The sequence below is a fragment of the Chiloscyllium plagiosum genome, unplaced genomic scaffold (genome assembly GCF_037043375.1).
Source record: "Chiloscyllium plagiosum isolate Xiang-an unplaced genomic scaffold, Cpla_swu_hap1 HiC_scaffold_2, whole genome shotgun sequence".
Taxonomy (NCBI): Eukaryota; Metazoa; Chordata; class Chondrichthyes; order Orectolobiformes; family Hemiscylliidae; genus Chiloscyllium; species Chiloscyllium plagiosum.
In genome coordinates, this window is record NW_028270140.1 from 142,880,047 (window position 1) to 142,896,374 (window position 16,328).

The following is a 16,328-nucleotide window of genomic DNA, read 5'->3' on the forward strand; positions in this document are numbered from 1 at the left end:
TTTAATATACATTACATGTATTTAACTTGTAAGGTCTTTTGAAAAGGCATATAAGCAGATAGGCGGAAGTGAGGACTGCAGATGCTGGAGATTAGAGTCAAGAGAGTGGCGCTGGAAAAGCACAACAGGTCAGGCAGCATCTGAGGAGCAGGTGAGTTGACATTTCGGACAAAAGCCCTTCATCAGGAATGAGTCGGGACCCTCAGGGATGGAAAGATAAATGGAAGGGGGTGGAGCTGGGGAGAAGGTAGCTGAGAGTGCAATAGGTGGATGGAGGTGGGGATAAAGGTCAGAGAGGAGGGTGGAGCAGATAGGTGGGAAGGAAGATTGACAGGTGGGATAGGTCATGAGGACGGTGCTGAGCTGGAAGGTTGGAACTGGAGTAAGGTGGAGGGAGGGGAAATGAGGAAACTGGTGGAGTCCACATTGATGCCCTGGGGTTGAAGGGTCACGAGGTGGAAGATGTGGCGTTCTTCCTCCAGGTATCAGGTGGTGAGGGAGCAGCGATGGTGGAGGAAGCCCAGGACATGCATGTCCTCGGCAAAGTGGGAGGGGGAGTTGAAGTTTTTAGCCACAAGGTGGTGGGGTTTATTGGTGCGGGTGTCCCGGAGATTTTCTCCAAGGCGCTCCGCGAGTAGGCGTCTTGGCTCTCCAATGTAGAGGAGACCACATCGGGAACAACGGACACAGTAAATGACATTTGTCGAAATACAGGTGTAACTTTGATAGATGTGGAAGGCTCCTTTGGGGCCTTGGATGGAGGTGAGGTGGGAGGTGTAGGCACAGGTTTTGCAATTCCTGCGGTGGCAGGGGAAGGTGCCAGAAGGGGAGGGTGGTTTGTTGGGGGGCATGGACCTGATGAGGTAGTCGTGGAGGGAACAGTCTTTATGGAAAGCGGATAGGGTTAGGGAGGGAAATATATCCCTGGTGGTGGAGTCCGTTTGTAAGTGGCAGAAACGGCAGAGGAAGATGCAATGTGTGCAGAGGTTGGTGGAGTGGAAGGTGAAGATGAGGGGGGTTCTGTCCTTGTTGAGGTTGGAGGGATGGGGTTCGAGGGCGGAGGTGTGGGATGTGAATGAGATGCGCTGGAGGACATAATCAACCAGATATAACCAGGTATAAGCAGATAGAGCAATCTGATATGTCGATTGTTCTTTTTAGACCATAAGATACAGGAGCAGTGTTAGGCCATTCAACCCTCAAGTCAGCTCCACCATTGGATTAAGACTGATATATTTCTCAACCCGATTCTCCTGTCTTTCCTAGTAACCTTTGACCCTGTTGCTAATCAAGGACCTATCTATCTCTGGCTTAATGACTTGGCCTCCACAGTACTCTGTGGCAATGAGTTCTACAGATTCCGCACTCTCTGGCTGAAAAAAATTCCTCGTTACTTCAGTTCTAAAGGTCTGTCCCTTCACTCTGAGGCTGTGCCCTCGGATCCTAGTCTCTTGTCGTAGTGGAAACATTTTTTTCTCTATGTCTACTGTATCCAGGCCTTTCAGTATTCTGTAAGTTTAATTGAGATAGTCCCTCTTCCTTCAAAACTCCATCGAGTACACAACCAAAATTTTCAACCACTCCTCATATGACCAACCTGCCATTTTGTGTACTTGGCATCTGTAAGATTGATTGCTTCATTTGAGCTGTTGTTGAGGCACTAAGCTCTAGAATTTTCTCCTTAAACAGGCACCCTACACTGCTGCTCACCTCCTTTAAGCAATGCCCACATCCTTTTATTGAACAAAGACATTTAGAAAGACATTCATGAACTTTGATCACCTGAACTACAATCTTCCTGAATGGCCTAATGTGGACTCACCAGTTTCCTCATTTCCCCTCCCCTCACCTTACCCCAGTTCCAACCTTCCAGCTCAGCACCATCCTCATGACCTGTCCTACCTGCCAATCTTCCTTACCACCTATCCGCTCCACTCTCCTCTCTGACTTATCACCTTCATCCTCACCCCGATTCACCTATTGTACTCTTTGCTACCTTCTCCCCAGCCCCATACCCCTCCCATTTATCTCTCCATCCCAGAGACTCCCTGCCTTCATTCCTGATGAAGGGCTTTTGCCTGAAACATCGATTTTGCTGCTCCTCGGATGCTGCCTGACCTGCTGTGCTTTTCCAGCACCACTTTAATATTGGATTTTGACTAACAACATTCCCATGAAGTTCTATGGGTCAGTCGATGCACGTGTGGGATTTTGTTCAAAAAGCGACCAAAATAAGTCAGTGGCGAAAATAGCTTCTTTATTGAGCAATCACAGCACAAGTTCGAGGCGGCAATAGATTCTTGAAATACAGTTCTTACAGGAGCCCCTTTATACACAGTTCTTACATATATTACAATTCCATTACTCTGGTGGTACACTGTTTTCTCTATAGTATAGAAAGGTTTGTGTGATATCTGTCCTGGGGAAGCAGGAAATTGTTTAAGCATTTGCTAAATACTGGTTGCTACTTGGATTAGAGAGTCTGTCTGGTCTGTTTAAGTAATTAAGAGGTTTTAGTCCTTTTATCTTTTAAGTTAGTCCATGTTAGCAAAAGTACTTAACCAATATGATCTCAATAACTTAGAAATTATGCTTATGCTTAAATAAAAATATAGGGAATATTAAACTGATCACCATAGCTGGGTCATGAGATTTTGTTTCCTATTTGTCAGTATGAGTTTCATTTATTTATGCATTTTCATGGCAGCGCTATTTTAATGGTAGATTTCTTAAATGGGATCGTGGCCCTGTTTAATGTGTTTAACAAGTACATACTAGTTGGGGAAACTATTTGATGTTCTGTAATCAATTTTCAGGTCCTCATGAGATGGTTGGTAAGGGCTGATTTATATTATAATTTTTCCAAAGTTTCAGTTGAGTTGTGGAGATGTGACATCGAGAGGGTATTGTTTGGAAAATGTTACTATATTGACACTTATTCAGAGGTAGCTTTCGATGTAGAAATAGGTCAAAACAAGATTGGAGTGTGGGGCTGATAATGATTGAAGTTGTGAAGAAGCAGTAATGGGTTGAAAGGGATGTTTTAGTTTCGCCTATCTTGTAATAGGAAAATGTATGACAAAATTGCAGTTTCATGAATGAATGAATGAAAACGTGTTATAGTACATAGCCATAATGTGGAGGAGCCAGTGTTGGACTGGGGTGGACAAAGTTAAAAATCACACAATACCAGATTATAGTCCAACTAATCAGCTTCTTCACCACCTGGTGAAAGAGCAGCGCTCCGAAAGCTAGTGCTTCCAAATAAACCTGTTGGACTATAACCTGGTGTTGCATAAATAAATATAGCAAGTTAGTAAAGAGTTATGAATGAAAAAGTGGGAATGCGGTATTAGTAAATACAGCAAGTTAGTAAAGTGTTAAGAATGAATGAATGAGAATGTGGTATCAGTAAGTGTAGCGAGCTGGTGAGTGAGTTCGTAAAGTGACCTATCATGCAATACCTCATACACAATGTAAGTGGTTTTATTGCCCCTTTGTAACATTTCTAATTAATGCTAGAAGTCATCTAGATAAATAAACTTCAATCACCCTTCTTTTCAGTTGAGGGACAGTTCAAAATCGTTTCCTTTGAATTCATGGCTTTCTACTTCAAGGTCCTCCTTCAGTAAGGAACATGAGAATGTGGGAAGGAACACAGGACAAAAGTAGACCATTCGGCCCATTCAATCAGCTCTGTCATTCACTGAGATAACTGGCTAATCATTTCCTCAATGTCACACACCTACACTATCACCATACTGCTTGATGTCATTGGTCTCCAGAACTGATTGATTTCTATTGTGAGCATACTCAATGATTGAGCTTCTAGAACCCTCTAGGGTAGAGAACTTCTAAGATTTGCTGCCCTCTGGAGTGAAGAAATTTCTCCTAATCTTAATCAAAAATGGTCTGTCTCTTATTTTGAGATTGTGTCCCCTAGTTTTAGCCTCCGGAAACTTCTTACCTTCACCCTGTCCCTGCTGTACAGCCCTGACATGCCCATGGTACCACAAACATGGCTCTTTATGCACTCCTCTGCAGGACCAGTGTTCTCATGCTTTCCAAAATGCAAACCTAATTCGTGAGTGGGACCACCGAGGACTCCTTATTACCTGTCTGAGTTTGTCAGACTGCCTGACAGTTATTCATTCTCTTTCTGTCTCCATGCTGCCTGCCTACGATGTGACCGACTGTTTGAATGTGCCATCTACCAATCTCTCAGCCTTACAGATGACATCACAGTGACTCCAGCCACTGCTCATGCTCCAAACCCTGATGGCACGTCAAAGTCACCGATATTGTCCATGACTTCCCACAAACCCAGGACACACATTCTACGTGACTGAACTGCCCTGCCATGCCTCAACCTCTCTGACATTAACTTCATTTTACTTTGGTGTACTTATATCAACATCTAGTTAGCTGTAAAATAATTTAATAGAAGTTTCTTTTTAATTGAATAGTTGCTAGGAGGTGAAATGGCTGTCAGTGCAGTAGCAAGCCTCGCCTGCGGGAAATCAGAGACAGTTCAAACGATCCTGATGACTATATCTGCAGAAAGTGTGTCTGATTGCAGCTTCTGTCAGACCTAGTTGGACTGGGCAGAAGTGGGTACTGTAGATGCTGGAGAATAGAGTCAGGATTAGAATGGTGCTGGAAAAGCACAGCAGGGCAGGCAGCATCCGAAGAGCAGGAAAATCGATGTTTCGAGCAAAAGCCCTTTATCGGGAATTCTCCATCTGGGCCTAGGACACACATAAGACCATGCATGAGATGGAAAGACAGAGGTTTTTGTAGCTACCCCCATCTCTAACTGCGCTGGACACTGTTGGGGGCATTGCCTATCAGGGGACGGTGAAGGAGTAGTGAGAGTGCTGGTACCACAGCCGGCTCTGTTGTACAGTAGGGAGAGTCAAAGTGCATCAGAGCAATAGTAAGAGGGGATTCTACAGTCAGGGGGGACATATAGGCATTTCTGTGGCCATAAAACAGACTCCAGGATGATGTGTTACCTCCCTGGTGCCAAGAATATCTCTGAGCGGATATGGAACATTCTGAAAAGGGAGAGGAAAACATGGGTACTAGCAACATAGGTAGGAAGACGTCCTGCAAGGGGAGTTTGGGGAGTTAGACAGTAAGTTGAAAAGCAGGACCTCTAATGTTCTAATCTCAGGATTACTCCCTGTGTCATGTTCCACTGAGGTTAGGAGTGGAATGATAGTGCAGTTAAATACATGGCTAAAAACCTGATTGCTCATAAAAGTTCATAAGATATAGGAGCAGAATGAAGCCATTCAGCCCATTGAGTCTAATCTGCCATTCGGTAAAGGCTGATATGCTCCTCACCCCCATTTTCCAGCCTTCTCTCCATATCCCTCTCACACTTTGTGTACGAGCAGTAGCTAAGGTAAGACAGTTTGTTTTAAAATTACTTACCGGTAGCGGGCAGTGGTGTTTTTTTCTCTCTTTACAGAAAGAGCGGGAGCAGCAGGGGGAAGTGATGAAGAACGGAGGGGCAGCCGGGTAGGTTTTTTTTCCCTTTAAAAGCACGCAGGAGAAGAACCCGAGGCACTACAGAGGTAGTGCCTCCCACCCGCCCTCCTCCTCTAACCTAAATAATAAGACCCGTTGTGGTAAGTAGGTAAGTGCTGCATTTTGCTTGTTGTATTCTTTAGACCCAGTTTTTTTTTATATAAAAGGTTACTTTCAGAGGAATGGCAGTGAAGGCAGTGCAATGTTCCTCTTGCAACATGTTTGAGGTGAGGGATGCCATGGCTGTCCCTGCTGATTACACTTGCAGGAAGTGCACCCATCTCCAGCTCCTCCAAGACCATGTTAGGGAACTGGAGCTGGAGTTGGATGAACTTAGGATCATTCGGGAGGCAGAGGGGGTCTTAGATCGGAGCTTTAGGGAAGTAGTAACTCCAAAGATGGCAGATAGATGGGTGACAGTGAGGGGGACTGGGAGGAAGCAGCCAGTGCAGGGACCCCCTGCGGCCGTTCCCCTCAAGAACAAGTATACCGTTTTGGATACTTGTGGGGGGGACGACTTACCAGGGGTAAGTAACGGGGCTCAGGCCTCTGGCACGGAGCCTGTCCCCATAGCTCAGAAGGGAAGGGTGGAGAAGAGCAGAGCAATAGTTATTGGGGACTCGATAGTTCGGGGCACAGATAGGCGGTTTTGTGGGAACGAGAGAGACTCACGTTTGGTATGTTGCCTCCCAGGTGCAAGGGTACGTGATGTCTCTGATCGTGTTTTCCGGGTCCTTAAGGGGGAGGGGGAGCAGCCCGAAGTCGTAGTCCACATTGGCACCAATGACACAGGTAGGAGGAGCACTGAGGATGTTAGGCAGGCTTTCAGGGAGCTAGGTTGGAAGCTCAAAGTTAGAACGAACAGAGTTGTTGTCTCTGGTTTGTTACCCGTGCCACGTGATAGAGAGTCGAGGAATAGGAAGAGAGAACAGTTAAATGCGTGACTACAGGGATGGTGCAGGAGGGAGGGATTCCGGTATTTGGATAACTGGGGTTCTTTCTGGGGACGGTGGGACCTCTATAAACAGGATGGTCTACACCTGAACCTGAGGGGCACCAGTATCCTTGATGGGAGGTTTGCTAGTGGTCTTGGGGGTGGTTTAAACTAACTCTGCCGGGGCATGGGAACCCAGACTGTAGCTTTAGGGTGCAGGACCTGGAGTGTAGGGAGGTTAGGAACATGGCATCAATTTCAAAGGAGGGTGTCTGTAAACAGGAAAGTGGCTTGAAGTGTGTATACTTCAATGCAAGAAGTATACGAAATAAGGTAGGTGAACTTGCAGCGTGGGTTGGTACCTGGGACTTCGATGTTGTGGCTATTACGGAGGCATGGGTAGAACAGGGACAGGATTGGCTGTTGCAGGTTCCAGGGTTTAAATGTTTTAGTAGGGTCAGAGGTGGGGGTAAAAGAGGGGGAGGTGTGGCATTGCTTGTCAAAGATAGTATTACAGCTGTGGAAAGGACAATGGATGGAGACTCGCCATCTGAGGTAGTTTGGGCTGAGGTTAGGAATAGGAAAGGTGAGCTCACCCTGTTAGGAGTTTTTTACAGGCCTCCTAATAGTCCTAGAAACGTAGAAGAAAGGATTGAGAGGATGATTCAAGAGAAGAGTGAAAGTAATAGGGTGGTTGTTATGGGGGACTTTAACTTTCCAGATATTGACTGGGAAAGCTATAGCTCAAGTTCGTTAGATGGGTCAGTGTTTGTCCAATGTGTGCAGGAGGGTTTCCTGACACAATATGTAGATAGGCCAACAAGAGGTGAGGCCATACTGGATTTGGTTCTGGGTAATGAACCAGGCCAGGTGTTAGAATTAGAGGTAGGTGAGCACTTTGGGGATAGTGACCACAATTCGGTGACTTTTACTCTAGTGATGGAGAGGGATAAGTGTGCACTACAGGGCAAGAGTTATAGCTGGGGGCAGGGAAATTATGATGCGGTGAGGCATGACTTAGGATGTGTGGCTTGGAAAAGTAAGCTTCAAGGCAAGGGTGTAATTGATATGTGGAGCTTGTTCAAGGAGCAACTATTGAGTGTCCTTGATAAGTATGTACCCGTCAGGCAGGGAGGAAAGGGTCGTGTGAGGGAGCCATGGTTTAATAAGGAATTGGAATCCCTTGTTAAATGGAAGAGGGCGGCCTATGTAAAGATGAGGCGTGAAGGTTCAATTGGGGCGATTGAGAGTTATAAGGTAGCCAGGAAGGATCTGAAGAGAGAGCTAAGAGCAGCAAGGAGGGGACATGAAAGGTCCTTAGTTGGTAGGATTAGGGAAAACCCTAAGGCTTTCTATAGGTATGTCAGGAATAAAAGAATGACTAGGGTAGGAATAGGTCCAGTCAAGGATAGTAGTGGGAAGTTGCGTGTGGAGGCTGAAGAGATTGGGGAGACACTGAATGAATACTTTTCGTCCGTATTCAATCAGGAACAGGACATTGTTGTCAATGCGAGTACTGAGTCACAATTAAGTAGAATGGATGGCTTTGAGGTATGTAGAGAAGAGGTTTTGGAAATTCTGGAAAGGGTGAAAATAGATAAGTCCCCTGGACCTGATGGCATTTATCCTAGGATTCTCTGGGAAGCAAGGGAGGAGATTGCAGAGCCATTGGCCTTGATTTTTATGTCCTCGTTGTCTACAGGAGTAGTGCCAGAAGATTGGAGGCTAGCAAATGTGGTTCCCTTGTTCAAGAAGGGGAGTAGGGATAATCCTAGTAACTATAGGCCGGTGAGTCTCACTTCTGTTGTGGGCAAAATCTTAGAGAGAATTGTAAGGGATAGGATTTATGAACATCTGGATAGGAATAATGTGATCAAGGATAGTCAGCATGGTTTTGTGAAGGGCAGGTCGTGCCTCACAAACCTTATAGAATTCTTTGAGAAGGTGACTAAGGAGGTGGACGAGGGGAAAGCGGTAGATGTGGTGTATATGGATTTTAGTAAGGCGTTTGATAAGGTTCCCCATGGTAGACTACTGCAAAAAATACGGAGGTATGGCATTGAGGGTGAGTTGGAGGTTTGGATTAGGAGTTGGCTGGCTGGAAGAAGACAGAGGGTCGTAGTTGATGGCAAAGGTTCATCTTGGAGTGCCGTCACTAGTGGTGTTCCGCAAGGATCTGTTTTGGGACCATTGCTGTTTGTCATTTTTTATAAATGACCTGGAGGAGGGGTTAGAAGGTTGGGTGAGCAAGTTTGCGGATGATACGAAAGTCGGAGGAGTTGTAGACAGTGAGGAAGGATATGGCAGGTGACAGCGGGATATAGATAAGCTGCAGAACTGGGCAGAAAGGTGGCAAATGGAGTTCAATGTAGCTAAGTGTGAGGTTATTCACTTTGGTAAGAGTAATAAAAAGATGGGGTACTGGGCTAATGGTCGGATACTTGGTAGTGTGGATGAGCAGAGGGATCTTGGTGTTCATGTACACAGATCTTTGAAATTTGCCACCCAGGTAAATAGTGCGGTGAAGAAGGCGTATGGCGTACTGGCTTTTATTGGTAGAGGAATTGAGTTCCGGAGTACTGAGGTCATGTTGCAGTTGTATAAGACTCTGGTGCGGCCGCATCTGGAGTATTGTGTGCAGTTTTGGTCGCCATATTATAGGAAGGATGTGGAGGCACTGGAACGGGTGCAGAGGAGGTTTACCAGGATGTTGCCTGGTATGGTAGAAAGATCGTATGTGGAAAGGCTGAGGCACTTGGGGTTTTTTACATTGGAGAAAAGAAGGTTTAGGGGTGACTTGATAGAGGTGTACAAGATGATTAGGGGTTTAGATAGGGTCGACAGTGAGAATCTTTTTCCACGTAAATAGTCAGCTATTACAAGGGGGCATAGCTTTAAATTAAGGGGGGGTAGGTATAGGACAGATGTTAGGGGTAGGTTCTTTACTCAGCGAGTCGTGAGTTCATGGAATGCCCTGCCAGTAGCAGTGGTGGACACTCCCTCATTATGGGCATTTAAGCGGGCATTGGATAGGCATATGGAGGATAGTGGGCTAGTGTAGGTTAGGTGGGCTTGGATCGGCGCAACATCGAGGGCCGAAGGGCCTGTACTGCGCTGTATTCTTCTATGTTCTATGTTCTATGTTCTATCCCTTCAACCCATTACCAATTAAAAATCTGTCGAACTCCTCCTCAAATTTATTCTTTGTCCCAGCATCTACCGCTCTTTTGTATAGCAAATTCCACAGATTCAAAACCCTTTGGGAAAATAGTTTCTCCTTTACTCTGTCTTAAACTTTCCTACCCCTTATCCTATGACTATGGTCTCTCATCCTAGAATGCCCCACAAGGGGAAGCATTTGCTCCACATCTATTTTATCCAAACCTTTTACCACCTTGAAAACCTCAATTTGATTTCCTCTCATTCTTCTAAATTTCAGAGAGTACAGACCTAACGTGTTCAATCTCTCTTCTTACAACAAGCCCCTCATCTCTGGGAACAATCCAGTGAACCTCCTCTGAACTTCCTCCAAAGCTCTACATCGTTCCTCAAATAAGGGGACCAAAACTGTGCACAATACCCCAGGTGCAGACTTACCAATGCCTTGTATAGTTGCAACAATACTTCCTTACCTTTATATTCTATTCCTTTAGCTATAAAAGCCAACATTCTATTCACTTACTTTATATTCTGCTGTACCTGTGCCCGAAACATCGATTTTCCTGCTCCTTGGATGCTGCCTGATTGGCTGTGCTTTTCCAGCAACACTCTAATCTAGACTCTGATTTCCAGTCTGCAGTCCTCAGTTTTGTTCGTTTTCTGTGACTCATGAACGAGGACACCCAGATCCCTCTGCACTGGAGCACCCTGAAGTCTCTCCCTATTAAGATAATAGGTCATCTTCCCAATTTTTGGACCAAAATGCATGACCTCACACTTATCCACATTAAACTCCATCTGTTAAATTTTGGCCCACTCCCCTAACCTATCTATATCCATTTATAAGATTCTGATTTCCTCATTGCAATTTACCGTCATACATGTTTTTGTGTAATCTTCAAATTTGGCTATAGAACCTTCTATTCCTGTATCCAAGTCATTAATGTAGATTGTAAATAGCTGAGGTATAAGGACCAAACCATGTGGCACCCCATGAGTTACATGTTGCCATCCATAAAAAAAAATTATCCCAACTCTCTGTCCCTGTCCATCTATCCAGGCTAATAAATTACTCCTAATCCCATAGAATGCAACTCGGTGAATTAACTTTTTTTGCAGCACCTTATCAAATGCCTTCTGGAAGTCCAGATATATTACATCTACAGCATCTATTTTGCTTGTTACATTTTCAATAAACTCTAACAAATTAGTCAAACATGATTTTGCTCTTCACAAAACCATGCTGGCTCCGATGGGGATAGTGTTTTGACTTTCCAAATGTCCTGTTATTGCTTTCCCAATGACAAATGTTAAACTAAATTTCCCACATTTTGCATCACTCTCTTTTTGAATAGGGGTGTTACATCAGCATTTTTCCAATCCACTGGAATCCTTCCCATGCCCAGGGAATTTTGGAATATTGTAATCAATGGATCTACCATCTCTGCCGCCACTTCCTTATATATCCTCGAATGTAGGCCATCTGGCCCAGGGGCATTTGCTGAGTACCTTTTCCTTATTGATGTTGATTGTTCTTAGTTCTTCTCTTTCTAATGCCTCTGACTTGCCCATTTCAATAGGAATGGTATTATTGTCCTCCACCGTGAAAACTCAGGCAAAGTATTGTTTCAATATCTCTGCCATTGTAGTGTTCATCACTACGACAAAGTGAGGACTGCAGATGCTGGAGATCGTGGTGCTAGAAAAGCACAGCAGGTCGGGCAGCATCTGAGGAGCAGGAGAATCAACGTTTCGGGCATAAGTTCAATTCTCCTGCTCCTCGGATGCTGCCTGACCTGCTGTGCTTTTCCAGCGCCACACTCTCGACTAGTGTTCCCCATTATTAACTCTCCAGTCCCATCTTTCAAGGGACCAACATTCACTTTAGTGGCTCTCTTCCCTTTTATTTACTTATAGAAGCTTTTTGCTATCCTTTTAGATATTTTGTGCTAGTTTTCTTTCCTAATTTACTTCACTCTTTTTATTAATATTTTGGTATCCCTTTTGTCATGTTTGGAAGTTTCCCAATTTTCCATATTGCCACTGGCCTTTGCAATACAATATGCCTTAGTTGTGAGGAAGTGAGTAGCTCCTTAAACATATGCCGTTGCTCATCCGTTGTCTTGCCAAATCTGTCCTCATGCCTATGTAATTTCCTTTGTTCAATTCTAGAACACTACTGTGGAACTCCACTTTCTCACCACCCCCCGCCCCCCCCAACTGAATTTTGAATTCTATGGTCATTACTGTCTGGAGGATCCTTAATTATGATGTCATCAATTAATCTCTCCTCATTACACAAGACCAAATCCAGAATAGCCTGCTCCCTGGTTGGTTCAACAACATACTACTCCAAGAAACAATCTCAAATACATTTAATGAACTCCGCCTCCAGGCTATCCTTGCCAGTTTGATTCTTCCAATCTAAGTGCAAGCATCTAATATTTCTTGGTTTATACAGTGCCCCACTGTAGAACTACTGTTTTGGGACCTATAGATTAGTCATACCAAGTGCTTCTTTCCTTTGTTATTTCTTATTTCTACCCAGGCTGATTCCACATCTTGATCTCCTGTACTTATATCATTGCTCATTACAACATTGATCCCTTCATTCACCAGCAAAGCTCCACCATCTCCTTTTCCTTTCAGTCTATCTTTCCGAAACGCTGAGTACCCTTGGATATTCAATTCCCAGACCTGGTCTCCTTGCATCCATGGCTCAGGAATCGCTGCCATATTGTACCCTTTTGTTTCTATTTGAGCCATTAACTCATTAATTTTGCTTCAAATGCTTTGTGCATCTTGATGTAGGAGGGAGAGCCATATGTGGATCAGTGGGGTGGCTTCTTGTTCAGTTGACACCTGTACAACAAGGATGTACCTCAAGTGGAGGGGCGCCCAGGGAAGTTGGCTAATGCCACATGGGAGAGTTCAAACTAGTGTGGCGAGCGGGCAGGAACCAGAATGGTAGGTCAGCAAGTAAAATGACTAAGGAGGAGCTATTATAGAGACTTGGTTTAGAGAGAGAGAAGACTGGCAGCTTAGCATTCCGGGATTTAGATGTTTCAGCTAAGACAGAGTGCAATGTAAAAGAGACGAGGGAGTTGTATTTCTGATTAGGGAGAAGAGATCAGCTGTACTGAGGAATGACCCATTGGAGAGCTCATCCAGGGAGACCAGATGAGTAGAGCTCAGGAATACGAAGGGTGCAATTGCTTCGATGGGGTTGTACTACAGTCGACCCAATAGGGAGTAGGAGATGGAGGAACAGCTACATGGACAGACTATGGAAAAATGTAAAAACAACAAGTTTGTTGTGGTGGGTGATTTTAATTTCTCCTATATTGACTGGGACTTTCTTAGCGCCAGAGGCTTGCATTGGGAGGAAATTTGTTAGGTCCGTGAAGGAGGGATTCTTGAAGCAATATGTAAATTGTCCAACTATGGAAGAGACCATGCGAGAGCTGGAATTGGGGAATGAGCCCAGGCACACGTCTGAAGTTTCAGTGGGGGAACATTTCAGGAACAGGGACTACAATTCCGTCATGTTTAAGTTACTTAGGGATAAGGGTAAAAGTAGTCCTCAGATGAAAAATGCTAAATTGGGGATAGGCTAACTATGTCAATGTTAGGTAGGATCTGGGAAGTGTAAATCTGGGGAATTACAGGCATGTCAGTCTTATGTCAGTGGCAGGGAAATTATTGGAAAAGGTCCTTAGGGTCAGGATTTACTCACATTTGTTAAAAAATATGGATCTATTAGTGATCGGCAGCAATAAGTGTGAGAAAGGTCTTGCCTCACAAACTTGATTGAGCTTTTAGAGGAAGTTGTTGTGGTTCTGTTCGCTGAGCTGGAAGTTTTTGTTGCAAACGTTTCGTCCCCTGGCTAGGCGACATCATCAGTGCTTGGGAGCCTCCTGCGAAGCGCTTCTTTGATGTTTCCTCCGGTGTTTATAGTGGTCTGTCCCTGCCGCTTCCGGTTGTCAGTTTCAGCTGTCCGCTGTAGTGGTTGGTATATTGGGTCCAGGTCGATGTGTTTGTTGATGGAGTTTGTGGATGAATGCCATGCCTCTAGGAATCCGATTCACGAGAGAAGAACATAGAACATAGAACATAGAACATAGAACAATACAGCACAGAACAGGCCCTTCGGCCCACGATGTTGTGCCGAACTTCTAACCTAGATTAAGTACCCATCCATGTACCTGTCCAAATGCCGCTTAAAGGTCGCCAATGATTCCGACTCCACCACTCCCACGGGCAGCGCATTCCATGCCCCCACCACTCTCTGGGTAAAGAACTCACCCCTGACATCTCCCCTATACCTTCCACCCTTCACCTTAAATTTATGTCCCCTTGTAACACTCTGTTGTACCTGGGGAAAAAGTTTCTGACTGTCTACTCTATCTATTCCTCTGATCATCTTATAAACCTCTATCAAGTCACCCCTCATCCTTCGCCGTTCCAACGAGAAAAGGCCGAGAACTCTCAACCTATCCTCGTACGACTTCCTCTCCATTCCAGGCAACATCCTGGTAAATCTTCTCTGCACCCTCTCCAAAGCTTCCACATCTTTCCTATAGTGAGGCGACCAGAACTGCACACAGTACTCCAACTGTGGCCTAACCAAAGTCCTGTACAGCTGCAACATCACTTCACGACTCTTGAATTCAATCCCTCTGCTAATGAACGATAATACTCCATAGGCCTTCTTACAAACTCTATCCACCTGAGTGGCAACCTTCAAAGATCTATGTACATAGACCCCAAGATCCCTCTGTTCCTCCACCTGACTAAGAACCCTACCATTAACCCTGTATTCCGCATTCTTATTTGTTCTTCCAAAATGGACAACCTCACACTTGGCAGGGTTGAACTCCATCTGCCACTCCTCAGCCCAGCTCTGCATCATATCTAAGTCCCTCTGCAGCCGACAACAGCCCTCCTCACTGTCCACAACTCCACCTATCTTCGTATCATCTGCAAATTTACTGACCCACCCTTCGACTCCCTCATCTAAGTCATTAATAAAAATTACAAACAGCAGAGGACCCAGAACTGATCCCTGCGGAACTCCACTTGTAACTGGGCTCCAGGCTGAGTATTTACCATCTACCACCACTCTCTGCCTTCGACCGGTTAGCCAGTTTTCTATCCAATTGGCCAAATTTCCCTCTATCCCATGCCTCCTGACTTTCCGCATAAGCCTACCATGGGGAACCTTATCAAATGCCTTACTGAAATCCATGTACACGACATCCACTGCTCTTCCCTCATCCACATGCTTGGTCACCTCCTCGAAGAATTCAATAAGACTTGTAAGGCAAGACCTACCCTTCACAAATCCGTGCTGGCTGTCCCTAATCAAGCAGTGTCTTTCCAGATACTCATAAATCCTATCCCTCAGTACCCTTTCCATTACTTTGCCTACCACAGAAGTAAGACTAACAGGCCTGTAATTCCCGGGGTTATCCCTATTCCCTTTTTTGAACAGGGGCACAACATTCGCTACTCTCCAGTCCCCTGGTACCACCCCCTTTGCCAGTGAAGACGAGAAGATCATTGCCAACGGTACTGCAATTTCCTCTCTTGCTTCCCACATAATCCTAGGATATATCCCGTCAGGCCCGGGGGACTTGTCTATCTAAGAAGAAAAGGATAGCCAACTCCCATTCCTAGACGTGATGGTACAGAGAACACCAAACGGAGAATTCACTACAAGGGTATACAGGAAAGCCACACACACAGACCAAGTCCTTAGCTATGAAAGTAACCACCCCAACACACACAAATGAAGCTGCATCAGGACACTATTCAAAAGGGCCACAACACACTGCAGTACACCAGAACTGCAAAAAGAAGAAGAGGAACACCTATACAAGGTATTCGCCAAAAACAGATACCCGCGCAACTTCATCAACAGATGCCTAAGAGAAAGACTACGGAACGAGGACATACCACAACCAAAAGGACTAGCCACACTACCATACATCAGGAGCATCTCAGAACTGACAGCCAGACTACTGCGACCCCTAGGACTCATAACGGCACACAAACCAACAGCCACGCTCAGACAACAACTCACCAGAACGAAGGACCCGATACCCAACATGAGCAAAACTAATGTAGTGTACAAAATACCTTGCAAGGACTGCACAAAACACTATAAAGGACAAACAGGAAGACAACTAACAATCCGCATACATGAACATCAACTAGCCACGAAACGACACGACCAGCTATCCTTAGTAGCCACACACGCAGACAACAAGCAACATGAATTCGACTGGGACAACACTACTATCATAGGGCAAGCCAGACAGAGAACAGCCAGGGAATTCCTAGAGGCATGGCATTCATCCACAAACTCCATCAACAAACACATCGACCTGGACCCAATATACCAACCACTACAGCGGACAGCTGAAACTGACAACCGGAAGCGGCAGGGACAGACCACTATAAACACCGGAGGAAACATCAAAGAAGCGCTTCGCAGGAGGCTCCCAAGCACTGATGATGTCACCTAGCCAGGGGACGAAACGTTTGCAACAAAAACTTCCAGCTCGGCGAACAGAACCACAACAATGAGCAACCGAGCTACAAATCTTCGCAAAAACTTTTAGAGGAAGTGACAATGATAATTGATAAGAATGGGGCAGTGGATGTTGTTTACATGGACTTCAGCAAAGCCTTTGAC